Source organism: Cynocephalus volans, chromosome X, assembly GCF_027409185.1.
Source record: "Cynocephalus volans isolate mCynVol1 chromosome X, mCynVol1.pri, whole genome shotgun sequence".
Lineage (NCBI taxonomy): Eukaryota > Metazoa > Chordata > Mammalia > Dermoptera > Cynocephalidae > Cynocephalus > Cynocephalus volans.
Window position 1 is genome coordinate 149702816 of NC_084478.1, and position 15605 is coordinate 149718420.

Consider the following 15605-nt stretch of genomic DNA (forward strand, 5'->3'; position numbering starts at 1 on the left):
GTTATTTCTTTTTATTACTATGTATATACTACCTAGGTACCATTACACATCTACAGGACTACCTCATTGTTCCATCAAGAAATGAGAAATTTGAGGGGCTGGCCCATGGCTCACTTGGGAGAGTGTGGTGCTGATAGCACCAGGGCCACGGGTTTGGATCCCTATATAGGGATGGACAGTTGCCTCACTTGGGAGAGTGTGGAACTGACAACACCAAGTCAGGGGTTAGGATACCTTTATCAGTCATCTTAAAAAAAAAAAGAAAGAAAGAAGTAATTTAAGTTGTAAATTCAAATTTCAAATTTACGAGGTAAGAATTTTGAGGGTAAAAGAGTGGTTGTTGTTAACTATACATTATTTAACAATGGCTGTTGTTAACTGTACAGTAGTTAACAATGGCTGTTGTTAACTATAATCATCATGCTGTGCATTAGATCTCCAGAACTTATTCATATTGAATAACTGAGACTTTGTGCCCTTTGAGTATAGTTAACAATACCGTACGGTATACTTTAAACTTGCTGAGAGCATAGATCTTTACTGTACTGTGTATGCTGTTGTAGTTGGAAGCAGCACTCTATAAATGTCAATTATATCCAGTTGATTGCTGGTGTTGTTGAGTTCAGCTATGTCCTTCCCAGTTTTTTGCCTGCTGGATCTGGACACCTCTAATACATGCGTTTAAAGTCTCCATTTAAGATAATGGATTCATCTCTGTCTCCCTACTGTTCTATCAGTCTTTGCCATGTAATGTGATACGTGGTTAAGTACTTACACATTAAGGATTGTTATGTCTCCTTGGAGCACTGAACACCTTTATCCTTATGTAATGCACTTCTTAATCCTTGATAACTTTCCTTGTTTGGCAGTCTGCTCTGTCTGAAATTAAGATTGCTGCTCCTGCTGTCTTTTGATGAGTCTTAGCATGGTATATTTTTCTCCATTCATTCACTTTTATCCAATACATTTCTTTATATTTAAACTGGATTTCTCAGAGACAAAATATAATTGCATCTTGTTTTGTGATCATCTCTGACGATGTCTGAATTTAATTGTTGTATTTAGTCCATTCATATATAAGGTGTATTTGGTGTACTTAGTCCGTTCATATTACTGATAGAGGTGGATAAATATCTACCATATTTGTTAGTTTTCTATTTGTTGCCCCTGTTCTTTGTTCTTAGTTTCGTCTTCCACTATTAACTGCCTTTTGTGGTTTATATGATTCCATTATCTGTCCTCTCTTAGTATATTTCTTGTACTTCCTTTGCTACCTTTTTTAGTGTATGCCCTAGAGTTGGTAATACACACTTACAACTATCGCAAGTCCACTTTCAATGACTCTGTACCACTTCATGGCGTGTGTGAGCACTGTGTATAATAATAGAATCCTAATTCTTCCAACCTGTTCCACAGCCATGCACTTCACTTATGTATAAGCAGATATAAGCAAAATACATATGTATAACAGATTTTCCATGCATATGATATGAACAAATCATGCATAATTGCCTACATTTAGCTATTATTCTGGACAAAGTATTATCTGTCAGTTATTGTAAGAATTAGAAAAATAAAAGGTTTTATTTCACCTTCACTTATTCCTTCTTTGATAGTCTTCCCATCTTTATGTACATCTGTGTTTTTGACCTGTATCATATTCCTTCTGTCTAAAGGACTTTTAACACGTCTTTCAAGGCAGGACAGTGTCAACGAATTCCCTTAATTTCTATTCTCTGAGAAGGCCTCTATTTAGCCTCCATATCTGGAGGATAATTTTGCAGGGTAAAGAATTCTAGGTTTGGCTTTCTTCTCTCAACAATTTAAACATTTCGCCCTACTCTCTTCTTGCTTGTCTGCTATCTGAGGATAAGTTGGATGTAGTTCTTATCCTTGTTCATGTACAGGTAAGGTCCCCCCCGCCCCCCGTCATGTTTCTGGACTTTTTTTTAAACTTTAATTTTCTGTAGTTTGACCATCATGTACTTAGGTGTAGCTTTCTGTGCACTTATCATGCTTGGTATTCTCTGACCTTCCTGGATATGTAGTTTGGGGCCTGACTTTAATTTCTGAAAATTCTCAGTCCTTACATTTTCAGTTTTTGTTCCTTTTTTTTTTTTTTTTTTTTTTCTTTTTTTTTTGGCAGTTGTCTGTTTTGGAGATTCGAACCAGTGACCTGGAGACCCGGGACAGGGAGCGATGGCGGGCGGCAGGGAGATGCAAGAACAGGGCAAAGCCCAAGAAACTCAGGGCCCTGAACTGCCCCAACCGCGCCCATCCCGCCTACTCCTCTCTTCTGGTCAGTGTCTGCCAGCTCGGCTCGAGCAGGTCCTGTCCCTCTCTTTGGTCCAGCCTAAATGCCCCAGCAAGTGACGTCGCTGCACACCATGCCCGCCCTACTCCCAAGGCCACACCGGTTTGAGATGCTTTGGCTAGTGCAGGCCCCGCCCCTCACCGCCCTGCAGCCTCTCCTGCCCTTGGGGACATTGGGCTCTCTAGCCCCGCCCCCCGGCGCGCAGCACTGCCCCGCCCACTCCCACCACTGTGCCACACGCATGACGCAAGCGCAGCTGCTCCCCAGGCGCTCGCGCTGCCCCCGCCCTGCTGCTAGGCAGCCCTTGGTAGACTTGCGTTGACAGGCCCGGGCCACCCGCAGGCCTTCACCTCCCGCCTCCCGGTGCCTGCTGCACCCGCCATGGACGACTCTGGGGTTGTGTCAGACTCCGAGCTGGCCGCCCTGCTGCGCTATTTCATCCCGCACGGGAACGTCTTGGGTACGCGGCGGCCGGCGGTGGTCGCGTCACCTCCCTAGACGTGCTCCCCGCGTTTCGTCCCGCTCCTTCCCCCGCACTCGTTCCCCGTGTCCCCACTGCGCTGTCCCCCAGGTTTGCGGACCATACCCCTGACCGCCCTGTGCCCCATGTCTGGCCAGGCTCCACTAACAATCTCTTGGAAGAGGAAATGTTCAAGTACATGACCCAGAGGCGGAGGAAGCTTTCACCCTCTAACTCGTCTGCGTCCTTCTATGGGTTCTCCAGTGAGACCCAGCCACAGAGGCCCGCCTGGCCGCCCATGGGATGGGAACGGGGCATGGGCGACGGGAAGAAAGGGTCGGGAGTGTGAGGCAAGGGCGTTGGCCGATTGGGGCGCTGGGTAGAATGGAGGAAAGCCTCGGGGGCACACGGACTGTTCCCCCTGCCCAATTCAGACTTGTATTCAGCACTCGAGGGCTCGTCGGATATGTACAATCTGCCCGAGAAAGAGGACCCCTTACTTTATCACAGCAAGGGTAAGGCAGGAATGGGGTGGGCACCCAGATACCTGCAGCCCACTCCGTTGGGGACCTCTGTCTCAGGGAGAATCTGAGGCCCCAACCCCCCCCCACCACCACCTTTCAGCAGCCCTAGGAGGGAGAAACTTTGTTATAGGCCCGTAATGTGATTCAGATTAGGCCCATTTGGCCAGGCAGGGGACACCGATGCTTCCTTTGCGAACCATGCCCCTCTTCCTAATGCTGTAATGACGAGTACTATGAGGAGAGTTACCTGACCGCCAGGACTTCCGGGGAGGCTGATTCTGTGTGTACGTCCAAGGGCTTCCACCAGCCGGTGACTTTGCTCTCAGATGCTGACACCTTCCACCACCAGGTGGGCTGGCTGTCAGGCATCAAGTACTTTGATCCAAACTGAGGGGACCATAGCTGTGTTTGGGCAAATGCAGTGCAGGAGTGGGGACACTGAGTGCACCCTTCATTCTCCAGGGAGAGTTAGGGTCAGCATACACCTGTTTGGTCAGGGCCCTACTTTGGGGAGCCGTGAGAACTATTTGACTAGAGTGCATGGGACGGCACATGGCCTGGACCCTGGTCTGAGATCTAGGCGCATGCTCTTTCTGAGAATCCTTAGGATAGAAAGGAGGGTGCTGGGGCACATTCAGCCAGGACAGTCACTGAGCGAGTAGCAAGGCCCCACAGACAAAAGGCCGGGAACCCAGGAGGTTCTGGAAGGGGCAGGTCCCTGGCCTTTAAGCAATGGTCTGAGTGGGCTGGCCAAGGAAGTTTGGACTGAAGGATATGATAGGGCCATGGTGATCCCACCAACCAGTTCCCTCGCCCTGACTTCCTTCTGCAGATTCGAGATGACAGTCTTTTGTCTTCTTCGGAAGAGGACAGCAAGGGTAGGTGAGTACTGTACAGGCCCGGGGATGGGGCTGGTTCAGGACCCAGGCTCTCCTGGCCCACTTGCTCCCCTCTTTTCCCTCAGGGAACAGCCCATGTATGGCTTGGGCAGTGCCTAGCAGACCATTGCACACAACAGCCGCATTTCCAGCATATCCAAGAGCTCCCAGGACCTGTCCTATTACCCTACATCCCCATCCTCCTATTCTTTATCCTCATCTTCATGTTCCTGCCCTTCATGTCTCACCCGATACACCATCCAGCCAGGAAAGCAGGCCCTTAGGGTCCCGCTCTGGGGCCAGCTGCTGCTTTTCCTGCTGTTAGTTGCCTTGCTGCTCTTTGTTTACTTCTACTGGGACCTTCGAGAGGGCAAACCCTTCTAGATGGACCCCTGAGGGTTATTGGCTTCAAAGCCAGCTCTTCTCAGAAGTCCTGGCTGACTTCTTCAGTAGTGTTTGATGGGGGTGGGGGTGGGGGTTTTCTGTATGTTCTAGCTTCGGGAGGCTGGGCCTAGCCCAAGGCAGTATTTTTCTCCCTGCCTTGTCCTGCCAGGTAGGCAGCAGACTCAGGCCCCCCAGTGTACTGGGCTTGCCTTCCTCTGTAGCCTCCTGGCCCTGGTTGCCTGTGACCCTTAAGGCTTGGGAGGGAAAGAAATCACTCCCGAGGAGAATACGGTTGTTGTTATGCATGCCTCTTGTTCATTGACACCTTATTGGCCAAAGGCCACACTGACTTTGTTTTCGTGGACACACAATAAAAAAGGCCATTTATTTGTAATGTATTGGCTCTTCGTGCTGGGGGAGGGGTTGGGCGTCCATGGCATGGGGCTACTGGTCTTGGATCTCAAGGACAACTGTCTGGTTTTGCATTTCTTTTTTGGTCTTGGGTTAGGGATCAAATGCTACCCATAGATATGTTTGTGTTTTGTTTGTGGGGTTTATTCCTTAACTCAAAGCTTTTACAATGTGCATAGGTTACGTGCAAATACTACACCATTTATATAAGGAACTTGAACATCAGTGGATTTTGGTATGAGAGTGGGGTGTGCTGTGGGTGGGAGGTGTCCTGAAACCACTCCCACAAGATACTGAGGGATGCCTACTTATAAAAATAACTACAGTACATCAATGTGTGTGGAGAGAACCCAGTTGGAAATGAAGCATACAGGTAGTCTGCAGTGTTTTAACCAGGAAAAGCCAAAGCCAACCTCAGCATCCAAGGGCACATAGCTGGTGGAGCATTCCTGAGCTCCGGGAATTGCTGCTTATTTAATAACACAGGGGAAAAAGCTTCAAAGATCTGAAGTTCCCCATCATTTCTGGGTAATCAAATTCTATATCTGTCTGTGTTCTTTCTTACCTGTTGGTTTTTATTTTATAATCTTCAAAGTTTACATATATTAAATGCGAGTGCTAACTCACGAGGATAGAATGCCATGTGACACCTTGCACGCCTGCCTCTAAGTTGTCAGCAGACATTTGCAATGGTGTCTTACACACATAGTATGCGATGATGGAATCCTAAGCAAAGAGGAGGAACCCAACGTTTTATACAACCACATCTCAGGGTGAGAAGGATGGTTAAGTTTCATCGGTCACAATCCCCACAACCTGTGTCCCCACGGAGCACCTTCATTCATTTATGGGCTTTCTCTCTGGCCTGCACATTCTGATGTTGAATCAAGAATGAAGATTCAGTAAAGGAATTGTGACACTCACAGGACTTTGCTCTAGCATGATTTTTCTGATGATGTACAAAGAATACCTTCTGGCTGACGGCTTTTGCACATACCTTACATCATTAGGGTTTGTCTCCCGTGTGTGTTCTCACATGTTGGGTAAGGTGGGAGCCCTGGCTGAAGGCTTTCCTGCATTCTTTACATTTGTGTGGTTTCTCTCTAGTGTGAATTCCCTGATGTTCAATAGGGTGTGCACTTCCGATAAAGGCTTTTCCACATTCTGTGAATTCATAGGGTTTCTCCCGTGTGTTTTTTGATGCTGAATATGCCCCGGGGCGTCACTATGGCTCTTCCACAATTGTCACATCTATAGGGTTTCTCTTTGGTGGGAACAAAGAGGTGTCTAGAAAGGGATGAGGTATCAGTGAAGGCCTTCCCACATTCACCACATTTATAGGGTCTCTCTCCGGGGGGATCCTGTGGTACTGGGTCAGGTTTGTGGTGCTGATTAAGGGACGAGCTTTTGCAGAAGGCATTCCTGCTCTCCGGGCAGCTGTAGGGCTTCTCTATGGTGCTTGGTGAGGGAAGAGCACTAACTGTAGGCCCTTCCACATCCCTTTTCTCCAGTGTGAATTCCCTGATGTCCAACGAAAGCAGAATGGTCACTACACTGGCAAAGTCTCCTTCTCATACAGAAGCCCAGCTGAGTAATCAGATCTAAATTCCGGATCAGGGTCCCGACATGTGTGTCCCACGTGGGAGACTCTCTCCTGTATGAACTCAACACTGTGAAACAAGGATTGACTTCAGGCCAAAACTTCCCTGAAAAGGACTGTGCTCATAGGGTGCACCCTCCACAGAGTTTCTCTGGTGCTATCTTGCTACTTGTCCCAGATGTCTCTCTAAGTGGATGTCACATCCCAAAGTCTCATACAACAGAGAGTCCCAGAATGAGCCTTCTTCAGAAATGTCCTGCTGGGAATGTGATTCCATAGGGACAGGTCTGATTCCCCAATCCGAAAGAAAATACAAAAGTGGAAGCTGGGCTGGGTCATGTGAGGGAAACTAGTGATAAATTAGTCTGTTTTTGTGTTGCTATAAGACATTGCTTGAGAGTAGGTAATTTATAAAGAACAGAGGTTTATTTGGCTTACAATTCTGGGACAGCTGCCTCCAGCACAGGCCTCAGACTGCTTCTATTCCTGGTGGAAAACTACAGAGAAGCCAGCAGTTGCAAGGAGATCATAGAGTGTGATGAAGCAAGAGAGAGGGGAGGAAAGGTGCCAGGGTCCTTTAAACAACCAGCTCTCAAAGGAACTAATAGAGCGAGATCTCACTCACTACACACCACACACCCCCCCATGGGGAGGGAGATAATCTATTCATGAGGGATCCGACCCCATCAACCAAACACATCCCAATACTGCCACATGGAGGATGACACTTCAACATGATATCTTTGAGGGGACAACATATCCATACTATACCAAGTGACTTTGAGGCACTCATGGTGTCAACAATTCAAAGAGTCAGCTCGACACTTTCCAGAGAAAATTTCAATAGGAAGTCATGGAAAGGCAGGCTGCTGAGACAGTGACATTAGTGGTGCATGGGAAATGGACACAAGGAGAGCCTGGTGAGGGCAGGGGCCAGCTGGGAAAGAAAGCTGCGAGGAAGCCTGCAGAGAAGAGCAGAAGATAACGCAGCAACAGACGATGATCCCAGGACTTGATCTCGGACTGGAAACATGACTGTGCAGGGCAGAGCCCCTCTGTTTTGTCCTCTCCAGTTGGTTGGACAATTCAATGGCCTCTGGGCTGGGTTCCTTTTCTCCAGTCTCTCCCTACACCAATCAATCTTGCATATTGTCAGGGTAGAAAAATCAAAACTCAGGTGTAGTGGTTGAATCCTCATCTCTTATTCCAGTTGTTAAATTTGTCCTTAAAAACATATGCAGAAAGAAGAAAGATGCTGTGGTTTTGCTGATAAAGATTTTATATCATGGTTTATGATGCTAGAATGGTGATCTCTTTGCAAAGGGCAAAGAACATGTCTCAGAATTAACTTTTAACATGTTTTCCAGAAGATTTATGAAACTGATGAAGGGACTCAAGAAGAAAAAAACACTGGTAAACCAAATGCTATGGTGGACAAGATATGTGACACAGAGAAATACTGTCAGTTATTTCCAAATGAGAAGATGGGAGAAGTAGTTCAAGACTCATATAAGTAAGCCTTCAGCTGCCTGTACTCGTATACCACTAGATAAAGTAAGGGGGACAAACACAACTAAACAAAATTGTTTACATTAACAAGGTTTAACACCAGCTGAGATTTGCTTGGAAGGATTCAGAAATAGATTGTTACAACAGAAGGGAAACGCCAGGAATGTGAAAGTAATGGAAACATCAGTAGTCTACTTTGAATTAGTAATACCAGTAATGGAAGACAAAGTTTGGGACTATACAGTCAAGCCATCCTAATATCCTCTAGGCCCGTCACCAGCTCCATAGACCTTTTCTGATCCCACCTCCAACTCCCTCCAGTTGATAGTGATCTTTGCGTCTTCTGAACTGTCAAACCCCTTTGTAATTATCTTATGAAATCCATCAGTGCCTACCTTACATTATATTCTCCTGGAGGGCAGGAGCTATGTTGGATTGACACTGATTACCACACAATAATAAATCTTCGAATGAACAAAATGTTCTCCTAAAATAGTCGTGACACCATAGGCAATAAATCTTAAAGGGAATCTGCCACAAGAGGAATGGGAGTCTACAATGCAGGATTCTGACTCTGTAACTGTGAATACTCCAGTGACAAAGAGACATGTGCACCTAGGGACTCAGTTTGTCTGCACTGGGGACATCTTATAAGGCATGCTCTGACAGAGACACATGCAAAGGAAGGAAAGAACAGCACACCACTAACGCTCAGTGTGGTGCGTGGCTCACTTTCCCTTCTTTGGCAGTCAGGATGTCGTTCATTCCTTGTTTTCTTTCCACCTCCCTGACAGCTCCTTTTCAGTCTCCCTTACTGTTTCTTTCCACATATGTCCAAGGATGAGTCCCGAGACCTACCTACACTTCCTCTCACTCTCTAGGTGCCTCTGCCCTGTCTCATGGATTTTCATGCACGAAAACACACACACTGACTTCTCCCAACGTTATCTCTTCATCCTGCCCCAAGCAACAGACTCAGGTATCCAACTGTATACGCGTGGCAATTCCACTTGTACATCTAACAGACATCCTAAACTTAACATGATCAAATCCAAACTTCTTTCTTGTCTCCAAACCTATTTCTCCGACATCTTTCTTATCTCAGTCATTTCACCTCCACCCTTCCAGTAGCTCGGACCAAAAACCTTGAAGTTATCCTCGACTCTTTATCTCACACCCCACCATCTACTCTACCAGCATAGTGAACATGCAGAAAGAGAAATCAAGAAAGCCTGCCCATTTACAATAGCCACACACACAAAAAAAAATACTTAGGAATTGAGTTAACCAAGGATGTGAAAAATCTCTATAATGAGAACTACAAACCAGTGCTGAGAGAAATTAGAGAGGATACAAGAAGATGGAAAGATATCCCATGCTCTTGGATTGGAAGAATCAACATAGTGAAACTGTCCATACTACCCAAAGTGGTATACAAATTCAATGCAAACCCCATCAAAATTCCAATGACATTTTTCTCAGAAATGGAAAGAACTATCCAGACATTTATATGGACAAACAAAAGACCATGCATAGCCAAAGCAACACTGGACAAAAAAGTAAAGCTGGAGGCATAACATTACCTGACTTTAAACTATACTACAAAGCTATAATATCCAAAACAGTATGGTACTGGCATAAAAACAGACACACTGATCAATGGAATAGAATAGAGAATCCAGAAATCAACCCACACACCTACAGCCATCTGATCTTTGACAAAGGCACCAAGCCTATGTAATGGGGAATAGATTGCCTCTTCAGCAAATGGTGCTGGGAGAACTGGATATCAATATGCAGGTGAATGAAACTAGACCCATACCTTTCACCATACAATAAAGTCAACTCAAAATGGATTGAAGAATTTAATATACAGCCTGAAACAATAAAACTTCATAAAGAAAACATAGGAGAAACAATTAAGGAAATAGAACTGGACACAGATTTCATGAATACGACCCCGAAAGCACAGACAAACAAAGGAAAAATAAAGGATTATATCAAACTAAAGGGCTTCTGCACAGCAAAAGAAACAATTAACAGAGTTAAATGACAACCAACAGAGTGGGAGAAAATATTTGCAAAATATACATCTGACAAAGTATTAATATCCAGAATATACAAGGAACTCAAACAAATTTACAAGAAAAAAACAAGCAACCCAATTAAAAAATGGGCAAAAGAGCTAAGTAGGCATTTCTCCAAGGAAGATATACAAATGGCCAACAGACATATGAAAAAATGCTCAACATCACTCAGCATCCGGGAAATGCAAATCAAAACCACACTGAGATAACACCTAACCCCAGTTAGGATGGCTAAAATCCAAAAGACTCTGAACGATAAATGCTGGCGAGGTTGCGGAGAAAAAGGAACTCTCATACATTGTTGGTGGGACTGCAAAATGGTGCCGCCTCTATGGAAAATGGTATGGAGGTTCCTCAAACAATTGCAGATAGATCTACCATAAGACCCAACTATCCCACTGCTGGGAATAAACCCAGAGGAATGGAAATCATCAAGTCGAAGGTATACCTGTTCCCCAATGTTCATCGCAGCACTCTTTACAAGAGCCAAGAGTTGGAACCAGCCCAAATATCCATCATCGGATGAGTGGATACAGAAAATGTGGTATATCTACACAATGGAATACTAGTAATCTATGAAAACAAATGAAATACTGCCATTTGTAACAACATGGATGGACCTTGAGAGAATTATATTAAGTGAAACAAGTCAGCCACAGAAAGAGAAATACCAAATGTTCTCACTTATTGGTGGGAGCTAAAAATAAATAAATAAATTCACACACACACACAAACCCGGTTTGTGGGTCGGGGGAGAAGACATAACAACTACAATTCCTTTAAGTTGATACGATATGCAAACAGAAAGGACATTGTTGGGTGGGAGGGGGGAGAAGGGGGTGCAAGGGGGGAGAGGTAGGTGGGAGGGAGGTTTCGGTAATGGGCCACAATAATCAATCACATTGTATACCGACAAAATGAAAGTAAAAGAAAAAAAAAGAAGTGCCTCTCCCTCCAGGCCCTATGATCTCTCCCTCCTCCTAAATTGCACCCCATTCCCATGGTGGTCTAAGCTCGGAGCCTGGGACTAATTCCTCACACCTCCTTCTCTTCCTCAGTTACTACATCTATTCTGACACCAAGGACTATCCACTCACCTTCAACTGATCGTCCCAATCCTCCCACATCTCTTCATCTCTGTGGTCACACTCCAAGTCCAAGCTGCCATCATCTCTAGCCTAAACAACAGGCAGCATTGGCCACCCACCTGATCCTCCTATGGCCTTTTATTGCCTCTGTCCTTTCTCTCAAAAGCAGCCGAAGAGATCCTTTAAAAAGTAAGTCTTATCCGATCACTTCCATCTCTGAATACACGCCAGGCAGTGGCTTCCCATCACCCTTGGACATAAACCCCAACTCCTTCCCGTGGCCTCCAAGCCCTGCCACACCGAGCCCAGTGCCCATGTGACCTCCCCTGTGCCAATCTTCCGACTCACTCGGCTCCAGCCACGCTCTTCCCCATTCTTGGGACACACCAAGTTCTAGTGTGTCTTCCCTCTGTTGAGAATGTTCCTCTTCAGGAGGCCGATGCCTTCCCATCTCGCAGGTCTCCATTCTGATGCCGCTGCCTCAGCGGATGTGGAAGGAAGGAGGATTTGGTCTCCCTCCCCTGCTGGCCCTTGTCATGGTTCAGTGTAGGCATAATATACTTCCACACCCCACTGCCTTTGTGCTTTGGCCGTGACTTGCCAACGTGATAGATATGAGTGGGCCTGAGGTACACCATGTCCCGTGAGAGGCTTTGATGTGCTTTTGTGGTTTGACCTTCCACTTCTGCCCCTGCCCTGGCCCATTGGGAGTCACGGTCTCTCTCAGGCAAACACAGCTGCTTCCCTGGGGCACCCAGAATGAGGAGACACAAGAAGCAGACCTGAAGCCATCACCACCACCGCACACACAGCCACAAGTGACCCGAAGGCAACAAGTGAGAAATAAATGTTTATGTGAACCACTGAGGTCTGGGGGCTGTTGGTTTGGCAGCAGTATTGCAGCAAACACTTTCAGATGCCTCAGGGGAGGAGCATTCACCAGAAGCAAAACTAGAGAATTAAGTGAAGGTCTAGAGAGGCTAGTGGTGACACACTCTATGCCCAGAGCATTGGCAAGCAGGCAAATACCTCCCAGGTAGAAGATGAAAGGATTTCTCTGAGGGAGGGAAAAGTCCAAGAGAAAAGATCCACAGACATTAGCCATGAGAGGTCCCACCATAAATCTCAGTGCTCCCCCACAGGGCCCTCCAGGGTGTAACGCTCTCCCTCCCGTCCACCCATACAGTGCTTCCAAGCAGTTCCAATCCGTGTTTAATAAAAAAATACACAAAACATCCATTTTAAAGTGGAAAAAGTAAATGGCCATCAAAAGAGTCTCTTTTCCCCTTTTGAAGGGGTGATGGGGCCCGAGCAGCCGCACATCGCTCCATGCCACCAGCACATTCGGCCTAGATGGCTCACCAGGCTCCACTGGCAGTCAGGGGGGTCACTCTAAAATGCCCTGCAGCTCACAACACTCCTGTGGCTTCCAGATCCCCAACCGTGGCCTCCAAGGCTCCTGCCTTGTCCGACCTCCCCAGCTCCCACTTGCCTTTTCTCACTGGTCCTATTCCAGGTCCTTGAACATGCCTGTCGTAACTGTCACGTCCTTGGTGCTTTCTAGACTGTCCTGACTCTCGTTGTCTTATTGTCTTAATATTTACCACTATCTGTAATTGTATAGAATATTTTCATTCCTTGAGCTATTGTCTGTTTCTCCTATATACCGTAAGGACCACTGGAGCAGACCTCGCTGTGGCATTTACTGCTGAATCCCCAGTATCTAGTGCGAGGTCTGCTCTATAGGAGAGAGCACTGACTAAGAGGGCAAGGTTGCCTCAGTGATGGGTAGGAAGTGCTCGAGGCCGTGCCCCTGGGTGTGGGAAGGATGGGGTGGGTTTCTGTAGAAATGGATCCTGGGTGTTTCCCTGCCCCAAGCCATGTCCTCTCCCTTCCCTGTGGAACGTGTCCCCTCTCCTGGCCCCACTGCTCCTCCTGAACTCCAAAGTGTCAGTCTCCATGCTTTGTATGACCGGGTTAGGGATGAGCATCTCCCACATGCGTGACACAAAATAAATGGAAAGCCACTGTCACTAGCAGAACTTGATAGAGGCCATGTACTCCTTCACTGATCAGAAGGGCTGCAACTTGTCTGGCTAATTGACCTGGACAGGAGCCTCACGGCACTTCTCTTTCCAGGACCCATGGCTCTTGTGGTGGCTGTCACTGGGACATCATGTCTGGTTCGCAAATAAGAATCCCTGGTTTGGGGGAAAGAAAGGGGACTTGGCTCTTTGTGCTGGGACATGATGGTGTCCCCGAGTTTCATTCCTATTGCTCGATATTCAGGGGGTATGGGCATTCTAGGGGACCCCAAAAAGCGATACCAAGGCTATCTCCTATGGTCTCGATGAGATTTCCAGGAGGGGCCAGAAGAAGGGAGAGGGGATGGGCATGGCAGTGGGGGTGAGAAACTGTGTCAACTGTAAGGAATGGCTGCCTTTGCCCTCCTGGATAGAACAGGACTCACGGACTCCTGGCCTACTAGATCAGAGGACAGAGAGACCAAAGCATCCGAAACTTACACCTTCAGTAAGTTGATCGACCACTCCGTCTGGCACTGGGCTTTCAACTGGAAAGAGAAATAGCAACAATCTGTTTTCTGGATGCCAAGGAAGTAGAAATCTGACCCTTGGCTCTCCAGCCTTAGTGCAGAGGGACCATGGGATGAAATGCTGTCCTCACCCAGTAGATTAGGGCCTGTACATGGCCAGCGTCCCATCCTTACCTATATCACTCTGAGCAGGGACCAGGTACAACTCTCTTCTGCCTGGAAGAAGTGTAATGGCACAGCCATTAATTATCAGAGACTCCTAAAAGACCCAAACCATTCCTACTTACCTTGAGCCTCCTCGGGGAGAGCTGGAGGTGGCAACATTGAAGGAACTGGCAAAAACAGATTGGAAGCGGTCAAAAAATATTCAAGAGCCCAATGCCCACCAAGCACCTAGTGTGTGCCAGCTGAGTGTTTTACCCTGCGGAAGGTACAAAGAGGAGTAGACACATCTCTGTCCCTGAGAAGAAAGTCATTTTATTTAGGAAGAAGTGAGTCAAAGAAGATTTCAATGATCCCCTGCGTGCTGGGCATAGCGGGGTGGGAAATTGTCTCAGTGGCAGGGAACTGGTTAGATTTACCCCTAGGTATCTATTGAGTACTCCTGACACCAGTCCCCTACAGCCCAGCCCTCTGCCTGCTCAAAAATGCCTGTCAGGTGAAAGGTTAAGGAAGTGAGTTAATGAGACTGAATGCCTTGTGTGCGAAGTTAAGTGGCTAATGTTATGGTAGAGGCCCTACGGCCAGCCTGCCGGAGCAGCCATGAGGGCAGAGGGGTGGGGTGGGGGTGGTGATGCCAGAGGAACAAGAGCAGCATTACAGGGGAGGTTGTCTTCAAAGGAGGGTGAGGCTTTCACAGGACGCTTCACGCCTTTCGCCCAGGGCACCAGTATTTACAGCAGGGGTTCAAGAGCTTTTAATTCCATTGCTCTGAGGGCAGGCATCCCCGCTGCCACGGCCTTCCTCTAGCTTCCTGCTGGATTACTGCAACTGTGTCATCGCTGTTCTTCCTGCCACCTCGGATCTCACATCACTTACCAGCACATCATCTACATTACCACCAGGTGGCCGTTCCAACCTGCAACCATCGGCACTGCAGGCTTCTGTTTGAAATCCTCTGCAGGCAGTCCTTCCAGGATGAAGTCCAATTCCTTCAAATGGCATTCCAGACCTTTCCCAGCCTAGACCCAACCTACCTGGCTGGCCTCATCTCCTCCCACTCCCGCCACAACAGGTCCCAGGCTCCAGGAAATCTGCCCTCTTTGCTATTCCCTGACGATATTATGTTCATTAGAGGCCCAGAGGTGAGGGATAAACATTTCTCCCTTGTTCAGCAGGAAACAGACCCCATCCTGCGTGAGTCCCTGGCAGTGCTGGCAGACAGACCAATAAACAGGTGCCAGCACACATAGAACAGGTTAAGAATGTCACAGCTCACTTTCCTGGGACTTCTCCATCATCTTGGAGGGGAGAGCATCCTTATGTTAGTCTTGGTTCTATGTTCCTACAGTTATTATAAATGAAATGTCCTCTCCATGAAAAGAAACACACAGAAACACAGGAACACTTCAAAATTTTGACCGAAAAGACTACTTGAAGGAGAAATTCCCACTGGGATGGGTGGCTGAAAATGTGGCCTGAATTGGGCCTCCTGAGCACCATATTGCTCTGGATAGAAAGAGGACTTTCTCACTCTAATTTTTGTCACCACCGTGCTGACTCCCAAGAGCTTAAGATCATCCTGTAAAGGTCTAGTCCAAGTCCTCTGGATCTGAGATGTGTTGGCGTCTTAAAAA

The 15605-nt window shown here is 47.0% G+C and overlaps 1 pseudogene; it reads left to right on the forward strand.

Moving 5' to 3' along the window:
• Positions 1-2695: 2695 nt before the first annotated feature.
• LOC134367510 (emerin-like) lies at positions 2696-4572 on the forward strand (annotated as a pseudogene).
• The last annotated feature ends 11033 nt before the right edge of the window (positions 4573-15605 follow it).